The following is a 17,943-nucleotide window of genomic DNA, read 5'->3' as shown; positions in this document are numbered from 1 at the left end:
CTCCTGCTTTTCAACGACATCAGTGCGACACCCACCATTTATTGCAAAGTGCTGAATTGTATTTAGATATTTATTAAATGTTGACGCGTTGTATTCAACATCGTCTGCACTCCATTTGTTGCTAATATCCGTTATATTTCGAAGAAATTGACCGTTTTTGCGAGCATATGAAAACAAGGGGGCTTTGCATGGGAGGGCGGGTTTCAAGTCTTGTGAAAACCAGAGGCGGTTGCCAGCCGTCACTTTCTCTTTGCACGCGTGTGCCATCTCCACGCTGGATTTGGGTTGCGGGAGTTGATTGGCGTCACAACGGTGTCACGAGCCGCGTGAAGTGAAAAGACGCACACAGAGCGGGAACGCGCTCACCTCACCCACCGGCGACGCGCTGCTTCTTAGAAATCCATCCACTCCTTGGAGCATCTCTGCTGAAAGTTTTGGGGTGAGTGGGACAGACGGATTTCCCGAGCATTTGCGGACTGGCGCTAGAGGTGGTCTGGGAGTTTGGCCACAGGTAAGGCGAACTGTACGTTTTCTGAGTTCGGTGATGATGAGAAACTAGCTGAAGCTCTGTCTCTGTACTTAAATGCCGCTATATCCACATATGACATATTCTTTACTGCAGTGCCAGCACTGATATATTATTTTTATCCTTTAATGTGTTAAAATGTTGTAGTTTTAATTCAATATTTGTTTTATCGTTGAACAAGGTCATACTTATTGCTGTTAAATATCATACTGGGGAAAGGCATTATTTTATTTATTGTTAAATTCTGATTTCAACTGTTTCCAAAGCTATGACATGAGGCTTAAAGGACATTTAGCCATACCAAAGAATACTCGAATGCCCTTTTGTTTGTGAATTTCTGTAAGCAAAGCTGCTTTGTTTTTTATTTATTTATTTATTTTTTTGCTAAATCAATCTGACAACAGTTAGGAAGGTTCACGTGTTTGCAGAGTCTTACAAATCCCGTCGTGAAAAAATGGTGAAAAGCAAAGTGCTAGATAGAAATGTACCCTTTCTGCAGCACTTTCTATGCAATTTCTGTCATAATACACCTTGTGAATAGGAACATACTATAAGTTTAGGGAGATTTTGCCAAGGAAGGAGAAATACGGCAGAACGGAGACGAGGCAAAGACATGGGGGAGAAAGGACAATGACATTGGAACAGAACTTTGGGTTTTCCGGGCGCAGACGCTTAAAAGCCAATAGGGTTGTGTTGGTTAGGGGAGTTTGGGAGTTAGGAGTTAGGGGGTGAGATGGGGGTGTGAGCAATAAGCAGAAAATGGGATGAGATGGGGTGTGAGCAATAAGAAGAAAATACCCCTTTCTCGGTAAACGATAGAAACGGGAAAACAATGACATCACGTAACAAGACCAAAAACCGAAGTATTTATTACACCTTTCATGTAAATCAGTCACTCTAGAATTATTAAGACCATTTTTATTAAACAAATAAATGAGATAGATCGTCAGTGTATCAATTATTCATTCAGTAGGTGAATTCATTAATCATGTCAGTGATGATCTTGGGAATCTATCTATCTATCTATCTATCTATCTATCTATCTATCTATCTATCTATCTATCTATCTATCTATCTATCTATCTATCTATCTATCTATCTATCTATTTGTCTGTCGATGAGTTCATTAATCATGCCACAAACGGCACTGCACTGACTGGTATAGCTCTCTATTATATGTTATCTTTCTCATCTACAATGGAACCCCTGAACTTTCTGCACACTTTCTTGTGTTATAGATTTAATTTTAGACGGGTAAATTTGCCATTGTTGCCCAATAATCTACACTGAATAAGCTATAATGACCAGCTGAAAACATACTTTCAGAAATGTTGGTAAGTTTATTAAAAAATCAATGCTTATATATTATATTATATTATATACATGAAATCTTTCAAATATATAATCAATAAGAGCCTTTGTTGTAGCAGCACAAACTGTGGTCAAGTATTTATCAAGTTTTTCACATTAATCAGTCACTCTAGAATTAATCTTGCCAGTATCTATCTATCTAATCATATAGCGCCTTTCATATCTATCTATCTATCTATCTATCTATCTATCTATCTATCTATCTATCTATCTATCTATCTATCTATCTATCTATCTATCTATCTATCTATCGACTAAGCATCTCACTGCATACTGTACTATATGTATAATTTGTATGTGACAAATACAATTTGATTTGATAATCCCTGACCTCCAAACCCCTGAAATAGAAAAGACATCCATCCATCCATCCATTATCCAACCCACTATATCCTAACTATAGGGTCACAGGGGTCTGCTGGAGCCAGTCCCAGCCAACACAGGGCACAAGGCAGGAAACAAATCCCAGGCAGGGCATCAGCCCACCACAGGGCACACACACACAAACCCACACACCAAGCACACACTAGAGACAATTTAGAATCGCCAATCCACCTAACCTGCATGTCTTTAGATTGTGGGATGAAACCCACGCGGACACAGGGAGAACATGCAAACTCCACACAGGGAGGACCCGGGAAGTGAACCCGGGTCTCCTAACTGTGTGTCAACAGTGCTATCACTGCACGTTTTATCTATCTATCTATCTATCTGAAGGTGGCAGTTTACCATACAATCTAATTGAGTCTGAGGACTTTTGCCACTTATATGAATAATAAATTTCAGTTTTTGATTTTTAATAAATTTGAAAACCTTTCTGAAAACATGCTTTTACTTTTTTTAATTATGGGATGTTGAGTGAGGATTGATGGTGACAAATAGCAAATGTATCTATTAAAAATTAAATTTACAGCAAAATTAAATGTACAGAAAGAGAAAAGGTCTGAATACTTTCTGAATGCAGTGTATCTATCTAATAATGTATGGGTCCAGCTGCATTACTAGAGTTGGATGAACCCTAGTGCATAAACAAAAACAAGAAAGAAAAGAAAATTGCCCCCAATGTGAAATTAAATGAAATCAAATTTAAAAGGGCCAAAATGAATGACATAAATCAAGCTACTTAAAAAGGTAATGGTATTTAAGTTTTATGGAGTTGTGAGAAAGATACTGCATCACTATTAACTTGTCATTCTGACGTCAAATACTCAAGCATGTTAATATTGAAAGTCTTATAAAACAACAATCATGCAGGCCCCCCAGCTCCATGGGCCTCAATGAAACTTCCCCACTTGCTCTGCTACTCATTCATTTCAGAATTCATTATATTTTTTATAAATTTAAATATTCTTTACCAGTAACGACTTATAGTTTTCAGACTCTTTCTCTGTACGTTTACCATTCATTTGCTCAGAGGTTGATGTGCTTGCTGCTTCCTGAGCAGCTCTTCTTTTCTCCACCCTAGCGGCCCGCTTCTTATCTTCTTTCATCAGCATCTTTTCGCGTTAAAACTGATTAAGTCAGTGTTTGTGTTGCAATTACTTAGTATGTTTTTCTTAATTTTTCACTTAAGCTGGCACTCAAGTCTTCAATTTGCCTCAAGAATGATTTAAGATATGAAGAGGTTGGGGAAGTGACAGAGCAGGTGGTAGGGATGAGAACGGCACTCGTACGCATGCGACACACGGCTGCCATGCTGGCCACTGCCGGGAGTTGATTCTAAAATAAAATACAATAAAAATAAAAAGAGGAATAACCTTGGAGGTCAATCGTCACCCCGACAGCGGATAGTATATGTCACATAGTATTTGTGTACCAAATTTCAGGTCACACGGTTTGCGAGCGACAGGTTATTTAAAATCCTGAACAGACAAACGGACAGCCACGGTAGCATATTATATATAAAGATCATTACTTTTAGGAATTTAAACAAAATATATGTCTGTTAACATGGACAAAATATTATATTCTTTAATTACTTAAAAAAATAATTTATTGTTTTTCTGCATACCATTAAAAAACGTTTTATTTATTATCTGTCAGCACACTTATTTATTAAAGAGCTGAATGTAAATGTATTTCTCACTGATTTGAAAGGCAGCTTAGCTACACACCCACAGCATCAGATTTGTCAGCACTTGAACTCCCAGATGGCAGAAAGCAACTGTTCAAGAGAATTTATTTCATTTGTACCAAGACAGCAGTTTCAAGGGCAATGTTTGTTTTCCCTTTGTGTTTGAAGTATTTAAGAGGAATGAAAACTAATGCTGAAATAAATGACTTTACTACAAATTGAAATTGGCAGCAATTTCATTTTCTGATTTTCTTAATAAAAAATAAGATCATAAGGTAAAACACCACAATTAGATAACATAAAGAAGAACTTTAAAATCATCAGTAAAAGAAAACTGTATCCAACTCTGAGGACATTTTCATCATGTACCCAACCTAGATCTGTCTTAGCCTCCTTAGCATTTTGTTTACCCCCAGAAAAATGAGACAAAGACTTGATTTTTTTTTTTAACAAGAAAAAATGTTATTATGTATAATATAAACATGTAAGTACTAAAACGTCAACATAAATTCTGTAGGAAAGGTGTATCTAATGTCCGCTGCTGTACTGATGCAGATTTAGCATGCGTCCTTTGTGTGACGTGGTTTGAAGCAGTCACAGCCTGATGTCACAGTTGGGACAGTAAAAGCCTGCTTCTTTGCACACTTTCCTTATTATTTTTTTTATGTTACTTCAGCATGAGAAGGTAGAAGGTCAGGGCATGATCTGCACAATCGATGCACCCATTGTGTTTTTGTGGGCAACCAGAGCGCAAGGCTTAGCGAATTCCACATTTCCCCTGACATGAACACTGACGGCTACTGCATCGTGAACAGTACTTAGGAGGATGACGTCTTTCTTGTCCGTCTCATTTTTCCTTTTTACCCACGAAACTACTTGCACCATGGTGAAGCTTCATAGGACTGAATTCACCAGGAACATCATGGCTGGTAAGTGGTACAGTGCCATATGTGTCAGTTTCACTATCTGTGTCAACATGTGATGACTAATTCACATTGTCATCACTGTCACTTAATTCAACTAATGGTTCGGTTTCAGTTTGTTCTATAACTGGCTTTACAGCTTCTCATTGACAGACCATTGTGTCTTTGTGAAAGGCTCTGCCCCACTCACTAATATTGCTGTGTTACCTTAGAGTGGCAAAACAGACAAATATTCACCACTTTTTGCAACATAATATTACAGTAGTTCATCTACTACATGGCAGCAGAATACTGTTGTAGATGCCACATGGGCTGGGCAGGCATCCAGGCCAGAAGAGGGGCTGAATCCTTACCCAGATAGGGGGTGGGCATCCTGGACGGGGAGGAAAAAGGCATCAGACCCGCAAAGAAGGGAGTGACGGTCTGCCCACTAAAAAGAGAAGATATCTCTGGGGGCTTTTTACTCCCCCAGCATGCTATATACCAGATATTAGTGCTCAGTGGAAAGCCAGCAGGGCACGTAGGGAGATGTAGTCCAGAAGAGCAGCCCTGCTGTGGTCACTGGGTGCCACAAGAGGGCGCTGCAGGCTGCAGAGAGACTAGCTCCCAGCTGTAATGGACTTCCGTATGATCTGGAAGTACTTCCATTGAGTGGTGGCCCTGGCACTGGAAGTACTTCCAGGTCATTAATAAAGGGATTGCACTCCCTTGGCCAGAGCTGGGAGGAAGAAGGTGAACACTCAACTGGAGGAGGGCAGTGATGTGGTGAGAGAAATTGTGGGGAAGAATTGAATTGTGGTGAGAGAAACCTGTGTTTTTGTTACTTGTTTGAGGAGTCTAGTTAATAAAGCAACCTTTGGGTTTGGGGCTCGCTGACACCCCGTTTTCTACACTGTCCAGTATTATTCAGGCTTAACACTGGTAAGCCGATAATTAAATGTCAACCTGAATCGGACTCAGGCTAACAGTAATTATGTAGAATTACAAGCTCAAGTTTAAATACTGAATAGTTTCAGCCATTTGTATCTTTAGGAAATGTGTTGAAGCATGGACCATGGTCAATGGCTTTGTGTATTCAATATAGTACACTGTCTGTTTTTAGAAGGTCCAAATCTAAAAAATATCTGATTTTTAACCTACCAAGACCAACAATGGAAAAACAACTTGGGCAGAATTGTTTGTTAATAGATCACCCATTGTTCATCTTCTTCTACTTGCACTTTAGATGCAATGATCTACAAAAGGACTAGTATGCAGCTGAATTCTTACTTTGCATAAATATTACTGAAAAATGAAGTTTCACCACAAGCTAAATCCATGCCATTGGCACATATAGTTTCATCTCATTGGCAGCCTTTTTCTCCATGAGGAAAAGTATTGGAAAATACAAAAGAACTTACATGGAAGAACTACGACAGGTGCTTCTCTATGTTATCCTTAGCTGGGGTGTGTGGCTGCCAGTGAGCCTGGTGACCAGCAGGAATGACCACAAGTAGTCACCAAAGAGTGTTGAGACACCAACTAGGTAACCTAGTTTAATGTATAAGGGAAAGAAAAGGTATTATGTATTTAGCATAATAAATAAAGTTGGCCAGAAATGGCCCAAGGTTGAAAATCTCCATCAGGAGCAAGGTAGCATTTATGCAAGAGCTCTGACCTCTTTGAAGTTCTTGTCAAAATGAGACGCCATATTCCAGGAGCTGTCAGCTTTTACGGGGTCTGACTAGAAGGAGCAGGGTCTGTTTTATGCATTTTTGGCATGATTAGTTGACCTTCCTGGACAGTTTGTTGGAACTGTGTGCAAAATAGAAGACACAATTAGGGTATGTATGCTCTGTCCTCTTTGAAGATCTCATCGGAATGAGACACCACATTCCGGGAGCCGTCAGCTTTTATGGCGCCCTACCGGAGGTGGAGGGGCCTGTTGACCTCCCTGGATGGCTTCTCAGAACTATGGGCACAATAGAAGACACAGTTTCGTGGTTGTGCCCCCTCTCATCCTGACTGGATATTGCTTACCATAACAGAGCCAGGAAGATGATCCCTTAGTATATGTGCATTAAAGCTTGAATCAGTACGTGAGGCAGATGAGAGTGCATGGAGCCACATGCAAGAAGCCATACAAGATAATGGTGCTGCAGAATGACCTTTAGGGTATAATGTTCCTTGTATTACAACCCTCACAACCTCACATTAGTGAGTTTTACACTTCAGAATTGCAAGATTGCATGCAGACATTTTTGTTAGAGGCAACGTTGCTAATCTGTACAGAAAATGAAAACTAGGCCCTTTTTCATCACTATTTAGGAGGAAGTACTAAACAGAAATCTGACTTTAAATGTCCCCACTACATGTCTTCCTGTGTAGTTCCTGATAGAAAAAGTTCAAATTGCTTCCAGCACCACATGTCTAGGAACAACAACAAATGGCCAGACATTGTTCATTTCTCTATGTACAGTAATCCCTCCTCGATCGCGGGGGTTGCGTTCCAGAACCCCCCGCGATAGACGAAAATCCGTGAAGTAGAAACCATATGTTTGTTTCGTTATTTTTATATATTTTAAGCCCTTATAAACTCTCCCACACTGTTAACATTATTAGAGCCCTCTAGACATGAAATAACACCCGTTAGTCAAAAGTTTAAACTGTCCTCCATGACAAGACAGAGATGACAGTTCTTTCTCACAATTAAAAGAATGCAAATAGATCTTCTTCTCTTCAGGAGCAGAGAATTTCAGGGGGAGAGAGAGAGCGCTCGCAAAGAAAAGCAAACAATCAAAAAATCAATACTTGTGCTTTTAAGTTTGCTGCGGCATTTTTTAGAGGAGCGTTAGTATCTTCTAAGCAAACAGCCTCTGTGCAAACAGCCCCTCCGTCAGGCGCAGAGAATGTCAGAGAGGGTGAGAGAGAGGCAGAGACAACCAAACAATCAAGCTCCGCGCGGGATGCATATCTTATAGCATTGAGGAGTTTTAGTTAATATGTAATACATGCTCTGATTGGGTAGCTTCTAAGCCATCCGCCAATAGCGTCCCTTGTATGAAATCAACAGGGCAAACAAACTGAGGAAGCGTGTAGCATAAATTAAAAGACCCATTGTCTGCAGAAATCCGCGAACCAGCGAAAAATCTGTGTATTATATATTTAGATGTGCTTATATTTAAAATCCGCGATAGAGTGAAACCGCGAAAGTCGAAGCGCGATATAGCGAGGGATTACTGTACTTTGCTAACTTGATTATTCTTTGTCAGAGTTTCAGGTTTAACAGGAGCCCATCATGTACTCTCTCACAGTGAACACAGTCAGAGTTACTAATGTTTGGAAAGTAGGAAATTCCATCCAAACTCATCAAAAATCAGACTGGAATCCATCTCTTGTCAGGTGTAACTGCTATATGCTACACCACAATGCCAATGTCACGATCATATGCTATCTGTATTCATCAATTGAAACTAATGTGCTTCTGTCATGACCTTCAAAGAAAGTAAATGCCACCCTAAAACAGCACCTTAAATAATTGTCATCTGGCATTTTTCCTTCAACCATGCAGATAGAAAGCCGATGTGACTAAGAAATGTCTCTGACTAAGGTTTGACTGGATGAGTTGTCCCCATTTGAAACTAACTTCAGAAGTGACAAAAACAAGACAATATATTGAATTTTCAATTCGATATGTAATAAAAACCAATATGCAAAAGTTAATATCACATTTTATTTTTCACAACTTCTTCTAAATGTTAAATAAAATACTCAAAGTTTCCAGTGTTCAAGAGTGTCTACATCCAAACTCCACCAGTGTTGCCTAGAGGGGATGAACATGGAAAAAAAAAATGAAGGATTGCAAAAGGACGAGTTTAGAACTGGATGGATTAATACTGCTACTGGCAAATGGTTTGGTTTTCCAATACATTATGGCATCTAAAGATAAAACATGCTACTGCATATGAAAAGGCCATCCAGGAACGTGCAGCGCATGACAGAAACTGACGAAACTGGTCCCTGCTAAGTAAAGTTCATAAAATGTTTGCTGTTCCTACTTAAATAGAGTCCAGAAAATACTCTTACTTTGTAAGCAGCCAAAAAATGCACTAATCAGTAATTCACATCACACCAGACATGAGACGTCCAGGTAACATGTAAGGGCCGGGTTATACTTCACGCTCAGAATGTGTACGCACACGCATCATGGCTGCCTCGCATTCCCAGCATTCATTTGACAGGTCCTCAGAAATTAATGTGATGCGCTCACAAGTTGCAGTTCCATTAAAAAGTCGGAGGGCGCAGTGTGATAAAGACGGAATGTGACGTCAGGGTCTCAGTTTATTATGTACATGTGACAGAAAGCTGCTTTGATGATCCTCCAGGATCGATGTGCCTGTTTGATGAATGGTGAAGCAAAATGCCGATATACGTACAAATGCATTTGTGGTGCTTTTATATTGAAGCGTCGCATATTCCCCAGTGTATTGACACTATAGATTTTAAAAGTCTCACATACCATCTTCTGTGCTGTCTTTTTTTTGCACCTTCACAACAGCATTAGAATGTACGGCAGCGTATTTGAGAAATTGAGACAAAAATTAAGGATGTGGTGAAAAGGTGTATTTTGTGATTAAAGTGAAAATTTCAGCTTTAATCTTGAAATGTCCACTTTAACCTCGTAGTTTATTTTATCATTAAAGTAGACCGCCTTAAATATCATCTTAAAACTGACCCAGTTGTTGTTACTTGCTACCTGACATGACAGCAGCAATCGCCCCACAGAACACATTACATTTCTGATATTCCAACTCTCTGCACATTTAGAATCCTTTGATTTTTACTTGATATCACTTTCATGATGAAATGCATTAAAGTATGTATGTTACATTTTACAGATAAGTCATTAACTTCGTTTAAATAATGAATGCTGTTAATAATTATACATATGGTGGTGACACGGTGGCAGAGCGGCAGCGCTGCGGTCTCGCAGAGAGTCACATCCCTGGTGCTCCCTGCCTGGACTTTGCATGTTTTTCTGGTAGGTTTCCACAGTGGGCTCTGGGTTTGAGGATTTTGTGATGCTAATACGATGCTAGCGTATGTGTGTGCTTGTATTTACCTTGCGATGAGCTGATGCCCCATCCAGGGATTGTTTTTGCCTTGCTGCGATGGGCCCATCTCTGGGTTGATGGATGTAATCATTAAACATCTCCTTCAGAGATATTGTGGCAAGGTGTCCTCGGAATTTAATGGATGTTTCAGGCAATTCACAACAGAGGGAAGCCAAACCTGTTCTCATCATGATGATATCTCGCACTGCCACCTGGTGGAATCTTACAGATTTACATAAAGTATGTGCACAAGTATGAACATTACAAAGCTAGCATTAGCGTTCGCTGGAGCATGCGTCACGTCGCATGTAGTACAAACATAACCTAAAGCACTTGACACGTTCGCTCTCAGCACTGAGGTTGTGCGATGGAAATGAGGTAAGACTTAGAGACATGCCCCCTGAGCGCGGCTGTTTACGCCCCTCATCTGTCGATTTCACGCACTTTCCACTACTGAAGTGTAACAAACAGGAATGAACACAAACTGTGTGTTTTTTCCCCCAGTGTTTGTGTATTAACTATACAATTAACAGAATCACCAGCTATTTTATTTTTATTGTGAGTTTATATTTTTTTTTTCCTAATGACCTTGATAAAGTCTGTCTTGAATGATTTCAAGTTACAGTGCTGTGTTGATTCATCTCGTTTAGTATTCTGTTTTGTTCTTGTGCACTTAATTGCCGTACTTTGTCCCTTGTCACATTAAAAATTTTGCAGTTTGCTGCCATTCAATGTTTAACTTCTCAAGTTGTGTGCGTCAATAATGAAACCTGCATGTATATACAGAGTTAAAAAAATGAAACTATTCTAAAAGATTACCAAATATCTATACGCAGTTTTTTCCATGTTTATCTTTAGTTATAAATTACCTTTCTAGCAAGCATTCATTCACATTTTTAAACACAGTGTGTTGCAGCATTTGGGATATGACATTGCTTCATAATTCATGAGCATTGCATGCCTTTCTGGATTAAATGTAAATGATTTTATTACAGGTTATGTTAATTGTTTGGTTTGTTTTGTAATTCTGTTTCAAGAATTGTTGATAACTTTTTCATAACTGTTTTTAACTTGAGCTGTCAAAAGCACTGTGTTGTATTTTACTCATCGTTTGCTGTACTTTAACCACTCTGTTTCACTGTTTTTTTAGACCACACAAACTGTACAAATAAATGCCACTCAACTGAAGCAATAGATTTTTTTATTTTCAGAAAAAAAACAATGAAAGGATTTATGTTGTTGCCTTTTCACTGGAGAACCATTAGAAATTATTTAAATAAAAAATGCCTAATATACATTTGTACATGTAGTATAATGTGTGATTTGTGAGGTAATAAATTAAGCGATCCTTGTATAAAATAGGCAAACAGAGAGATAGAGAGAGAGAGAGTGCACCATGTTTACTGACTGCCTGTCACCAATGTCAGCAAGGCATTCAATACATTCAAAGGAAACTCAAAAATAAGTAAGAGGAGATGGGAAACAAAAATGGCTGGAGAAACATGTTATTTTAGATATATTATAGATATTATTATTGTGAAAAAACATACCAGGTTTTGGACTCCATATAAAGATGTGCATAATATATAAAATGCTAACTTTTAATCTTTAAGGTGTTCACATCGAGGTATATTGAATTTCACATTTTGGTTCAAAATAATTGCTGTATCAGTTTAAGTCCTTATCACTCAGCCTTAATACAAAGCTGGCTTCCCTAGTCATTTTAGCACCTGCCAACTATCAGTCTTTTTACCTTAAAGTGATGAGCAAATACTCTTTTGTATTATTTTGGCCAATACTGTATAACATATCAATGTTTGCCGACTGGCCAACCAACCACAAGCATTACCTGGTAGGCAGCCTCCCATATAATCAGATTTTGATTCAGACCTAAGAATGTAATACTCTGATCTTCACCCTGTCAAATAATATCTTATATATATATATTTATATATATATATATATATATATATATATATATATATATACTAATAAAAGGCAAAGCCCTCACTCACTCACTCACTCACTCATCACTAATTCTCCAACTTCCCGTGTAGGTAGAAGGCTGAAATTTGGCAGACTCATTCCTTACAGCGTACTTACAAAAGTTAAGCAGGTTCCATTTAGAAATTCTACGAGTAACGGTCATAACCGTCAACAACGTCCGCCATGTTGAACTTTCTTATTCATGGCCCCATCTTCACGAAATTTGGTAGACGGCTTTGCTGCGCTAACCGAAACCAATGTACATACTTATTTTGGTGGTATGACGCCACTGTCAGCCGCCTTATTGAACTTTCCAACGTCACTAATTCTCCAACTTCCCGTGTAGGTAGAAGGCTGAAATTTGGTGCTTATTTTGGTGGTATGATGCCACTGTCGGCCGCCATATTGAACTTTTCAACAGTCTTTGCTACTTATGGGCCCATCTTCAAGAAATTTGGTAGGCGGGTTCCCAACGCTAACTAAATCCTTCTTACGTACATATATACGTCCAAAGCCTGCAGCTCGGTCACCGTGTGAGGCGGCATTGGGTCCCCGATCCGTTGTTGGCTGCCTGCCTATATAAGGCCGTCTGTTGCTCCAGTCTCTACATTCCCTTCCTTGCTTTGCCACGGGATTCACGTCTCCCTGCTGATAACTACAGCCTTTTTATTTAATCCACGGCTTCTCCGCTGTTTTATTGTTCATTTATTACGATTATAGTTATTGTGTAGGTATTTTAGACTTACTTTACATTTTTCAGGTACCCATTTCCTTTATCATTCCAACCGTACCCCCATTACCATGTCTATCGAGGTGATCACCACCGATCAAAGAACTGTCACTTACCGAGTGGTTTCCATGCCCGGAGATGGCACCTACCTTTTCCATTCTCTTTGTTACATATTGCACGGCCATATCAGGCTCACTCTTGATATCCGGAGGAACATTGTGTCTTATGTATTGAATGACTGGGACATGTTCAAGGTGTGGACTGATGATGGTACAGGAGATAATTATACTACACAGGAGCACTAGAAGAATGAAATGCTTAAGCCCTTTACCTATGCATCTGCATGTGAGTTGATGGCTGCCGGTGAATTGTTCGGTTGTCGCTTTCAAGTGTACCGAAATGGCCAAATATTTTACACCTTTTGACAACCGCCAATGCCTCTTAAACATCTTAGTTCGGAGGGCCGAACTCATAATGTGGTATACAAAGAGATCCTTAACAAATAATTATTATATTTTCCTTCAGTTTAAGGTTTAATTTTCTTCTTAATAAAAATTTTAAGGCAGTACTTCGCCTTAAAATATATATATTGTCACACATGTGCAACAAGCCCTGAGGTCAGTGATATTACACAAGATGAAAGGCTGATTGTATGTACTAATGCCTCTCTCTCTCCATCAACAGAATCAAAGAAAAAAAAACATAACACACATATAATTCCCCAAAATGGCTACTATACAACGAACCCAACTCTGAATTCAATCAGCAATGTCACTTCTGGCTTTCCCGAGATGACGTCACTTCCGGCTCCCACTTATGATGTCACTACTGACTCCCGCTCATTACGTCACTTCTGGCTCCGCTATAATGATGTCACTTCTGCCCCTCCATGATGACGTCACTTTCGTCCCTCAGTAATGATGTCACTTCCGTCTGATTACTTTGGATGTCACTTCCTGTCTTCCTGGTCCATTTTTGCTATTTTTTTCAATGTCTACAATGGACATTATACAGGGTCATTCCCCAATTCTTCTTGAAGTTTTCCCACTTCCTTTATTTTATTTATATATATATATATATATATATATATATATATATATATATATATATACAGGTAAAACTCCTTACAACGAATATCTTTACAACAAAATTTTCATTACAATGAAGTATTTTTACGGTCCTGACAGTTTCCCCATATGACGCGAGTCTATAGAAATCTTGTTACTACGAAGTACATTCAGCAGATACTTTCTTTACAATGAAGTGCCCAAAAGACCTTGAAATGCCTGAATGAATCATCCACAGAGCAGTTGTTCTGTGGCCGCAGCTCAGTTGTGCACAATGATCCCCCTAACAGAAACACTGCAATTTTTTTTCTTTCTTCGAACTTTCCTCGTACTGTTTTTTTTTTTTTTTGCCTTTTTTGTTTCCTGTGGTTTTCAGTGATACCTTTTGCTTATTGCTCGTCAACATTTGAAAAACATCCATTGGAATTTAACCTATTGTCACCCACCTATTGAAATGGCAGACACGAAAAAATTATAACAGTGCATATTAGAAAAAAAAATACATTTTTGCAGCTCTCAATTGTGGCAAAAAGAAAAAAGATGTTGCCAGTGAATTCAGAATTTCACCATAGACGCTGTCAACTTTCTTTAAAGGCCGAGCAAACAAAGAAGAAAAATCTTGGGTTGCAAACGTATGTGAACTACTGCATTTGAAGACGTCGAAAAGCGGTTTTTAATGCGGTTCAGTGATGCTCGTTCAAGAAACATTCAAGAAAATGTGAGGTTTGTAAACTCTCTTGGGACCTTACCCCAACTAGACAGCACGCCGAAGAGCATCCTGAAGTGCGAGATCCGCGTCTATGGAAGACTGTTTATCTGTTGCCTGGGCAACAGCAGACTCAAAGCTGTGCCACGTCTCTCAGCTATGCTGCGTCTCTCCGCCAAAACAAACAGAAAAGATGTTGACGGGTGATGCAGCCTGACTGCTGTGTCTGTGTATAGCAAAATGGCAGATCCCGCTACAATAAATAAGTGTGCCGTTCCTGTTTCAAGCTGAATAAAGCTAGTTTTGCTAAAGTACTGAGACTCAGCCTCATGTTTTGGGGTGCAAGACAGGGACTTATAGCGTAACTCCGATCTTTTATGATTTGCTTCTGTGTTGCTTCACTGCAATGCTATGAGTCTGTTATTACCCTGCCCCAGTAAAACAATCTTCCACAGACTCTGCAATCTTGATTCGGGACGCACTTCAGCGTATCGTTCCTGTTGGATGGGGAGTGGGGGTCTCAAAAGAGTTCAGAAACCTTTACAATATGAAGAAGAAAAGGATGATTCGGCTCCTGATTGATAACAGTGCTGCCCACAACATGCTTCTACATTTAGATAATGTTCACGTTGAATTCTTCCTATCCAATTGCACAGTAGTGCTTCAGCCAAAATTCTCGTCCGCATAACTTGTAGGCAGGAGGAGATTAAAATTAATGCAAAAGAAGCTATTGAAATGATTGCAAACACCTGGGTGCAAGTTAAAGAAAGTACTATAGTAACAAATGCAGAATCTCATTACAACAAAATTTTCGTTATAATAAAATATTTTTTAGGTCCCTGGGAGTTCATTGTAACGGAATTTTACCTGAATATATATATATGGAAGCGAAGGTCTGTGATACAGTTTCCATATTTACAGCTGGAGATTCACAAATGGAGTAAATGAATCACATATAAAGTAGTTTTTATTCCAAAAGTACTTTATGATATGTGATTCATTTTTTCCCTTTGTGGATCTCCAGCTGCAAAAAAATGATATATATATATATATATATATATATATAAGGCTCATTCCTTACAGGTTACTTACAAAAGTTAAGCAGGTTTCATTTCGAAATTCTACACGTAAAGGTCATAACTGAATCCTACTTACGTACAAATATACGTCCATAGCCTGCAGCTCGGTCGCTGTGTGAGGCGGCGTTATGTCCTCCCCCACCCCCACGCCTCCCACATAATTGGCTGCATGCCCATATAAGGCCGTCCATCGCTCCGGTCTCTTCATTCCCTTCCTTGCTTTGCCACAGTATTCATGTCTCCCTGCTGATAACTGCAGCCTTTTTATTTAATCCACAGCTTCTCCGCTGTTTTATTGTTCGTTTATTACAATTATAGTTATTGTGTAGGTATTTTAGACTTAGTTTACTGTTCATGTACCCATTTCCTTTACCGTTCTAACCATACCCCCATTAACATGTCTATCCAGGTGATCACCATCGATCAAAGAACTGTCACTTACCGAAACTCAAACCGATTATGACAGCAGCAATCCAAGCTGTGAGAAAACAGTAAAAAGGAGGCATGTTAGACGTCGTGGTACATTTTCTGATGCAGCTAGACAGAAACAACTTCATGACGCTGCCGCCAAATACTCGCAGAAAAATCCACAAGTTAATACACACGCTGTCGCTAAATACTCGCAGGCAAATCCACAAGTTCATAGAGACGCTGTCGCTAAATACTCACAGGCAAATCCACAAGCTCATAGACACGCTGCCGCTAAATACTCGCAGGCAGATCTACAAGTTCATAGAGACGCTGTCACTAAATACTCGCAGGCAATTCCACAAGTTCATAGACATGCTACCACTAAATATTCACAGGCAAATCCACAACTTAATAACGGGAATGCCTGTTAAAAATCTTAGATTCACGAGTACCGATTTGGGTAGTGAACACTTCGATGAATGAAAACTGTTTACAGGTAATCTTTACAATGGTTGACAAACACGGAATGTAACTTGAACACAACACATCCTCCATATATGAACCTGATTGAAAGAAATAATGATAATCAAATCCTTGATGACAGCAACACTCATAACAGTGACAAAACAATTACATTGACAATCATGTTACGTTATTTTTAAAATGTTTCCTTTTCTTTTTCATAACTTCTTTAACACACTACTTCTCTGCTGCGATGCACGGGTATTTTGCTAGTATATATACTGTATATATTGTAAGAAATAAACAAAGATAACATAAAGGTTTGGGGTTTTCCGGCCCTGTATACTGTAAATAAATGAGATAAATCGGTCAGTGCTTCCATTCAGTGTTACAGTTACAGTGTTATTATGGTAGACGGGGACATTTTATGAAGAGGGACCGGAAATACACAGGTGGAATGCTGGGAAGGAACTGAGGTGATGGATGGGTGTCCGTACGTCATCAGAAGTGGACCGGAAGGAAGGGAGGAATGCGGAAGTGGCAGTGCGTGGTTAGGGAGTCCGGGCGGATTCATGGCTTTGTTGCTTCTTTCTTTCTGCAGGAAAAAAGAGCAAGAGGTTAGTAACCCGTTTTCAACCCCGGCACGATGTTTTAAACTGTGCGTTGGGTCTTTACGCGGCTCCCTATGCGCACGTGCGTGACAATATATATAATGTTTGTATGAGGAAGAAAAGCTGAAAGGCCTTTTTTTTTAGCCTAGTCCATTATAAAAAGCTTAAAACACCAATAAAAGGCAACTAGCCCAGAGGGGACTGGGCGGTCTCGTGGTCTGGAACCCCTACAGATTTTATTTTTTTTCTCCAGTTTTTGGAGTTTTTTTGTTTTTTCTGTCCACCCTGGCCATCGGACCTTACTTATTCCATGTTAATTAATGTTGACTTATGTTTATTTTTTATTGTGTCTTCTATTTTTCTATTCATTTTGTAAAGCACTTTGAGCTACATTTTTTGTATGAATATGTGCTATATAAATAAATGTTGATTGATTGATTGATTGAACTAGGGTAACATAGGACGTTTCCCCAGAGCGTAAAGAAAGTTCAGTGAGTTTTCATCATCACCAGTTTTCAAAGTACAATACTGTCAGGGGAATGCCCATCCATATAATTTGAAAGACTTTTAATAAATCAGCATTAGTAGCACTTCTCTGGACTTTTATACTTTGACCATACCTTTAGCACACAGGGTACAAGAGAGCCTCAGCTGATGAGCCTGATGGTTGAGAGTAGAAGTGACCTCACATGGCGCTCCTTGGAACAACACAGTTGTCTCAGTCTGGTACTGAATTTACTCCTGTGTTTAGCTGAAACCTCACACGAGGGCAAGTGTCATTGTTAAGGATATTAAGTCGCTTCTTGAGTGACCTTTGTCTACCACGTCTTGGGAGACTCCTAAGATAGCACCAGCCTTTTTTTTTTTTTTTTATTTATTGATTTTATTATAATCAATACATAGT

General features: G+C 39.2%; 1 protein-coding gene across 1 annotated transcript in view; it reads left to right on the top strand.

Annotated features, from left to right (window-relative positions):
* The first annotated feature begins 238 nt into the window (after positions 1-238).
* The window catches only part of nmur3 (neuromedin U receptor 3), a 102,044-nt gene continuing 84,339 nt past the window's right edge, over positions 239-17,943 (top strand). The window contains exon 1 of the mRNA XM_039754938.1: positions 239-511. The gene's annotated coding sequence lies outside the window, so the exon portion shown is untranslated. The remainder of the gene's footprint in view (positions 512-17,943) is intronic.

This window comes from Polypterus senegalus, chromosome 6, assembly GCF_016835505.1.
Source record: "Polypterus senegalus isolate Bchr_013 chromosome 6, ASM1683550v1, whole genome shotgun sequence".
NCBI lineage: Eukaryota > Metazoa > Chordata > Cladistia > Polypteriformes > Polypteridae > Polypterus > Polypterus senegalus.
Note: the sequence above shows the minus strand (reverse complement) of the source record. Positions and strands in the feature narration are given on the sequence as shown.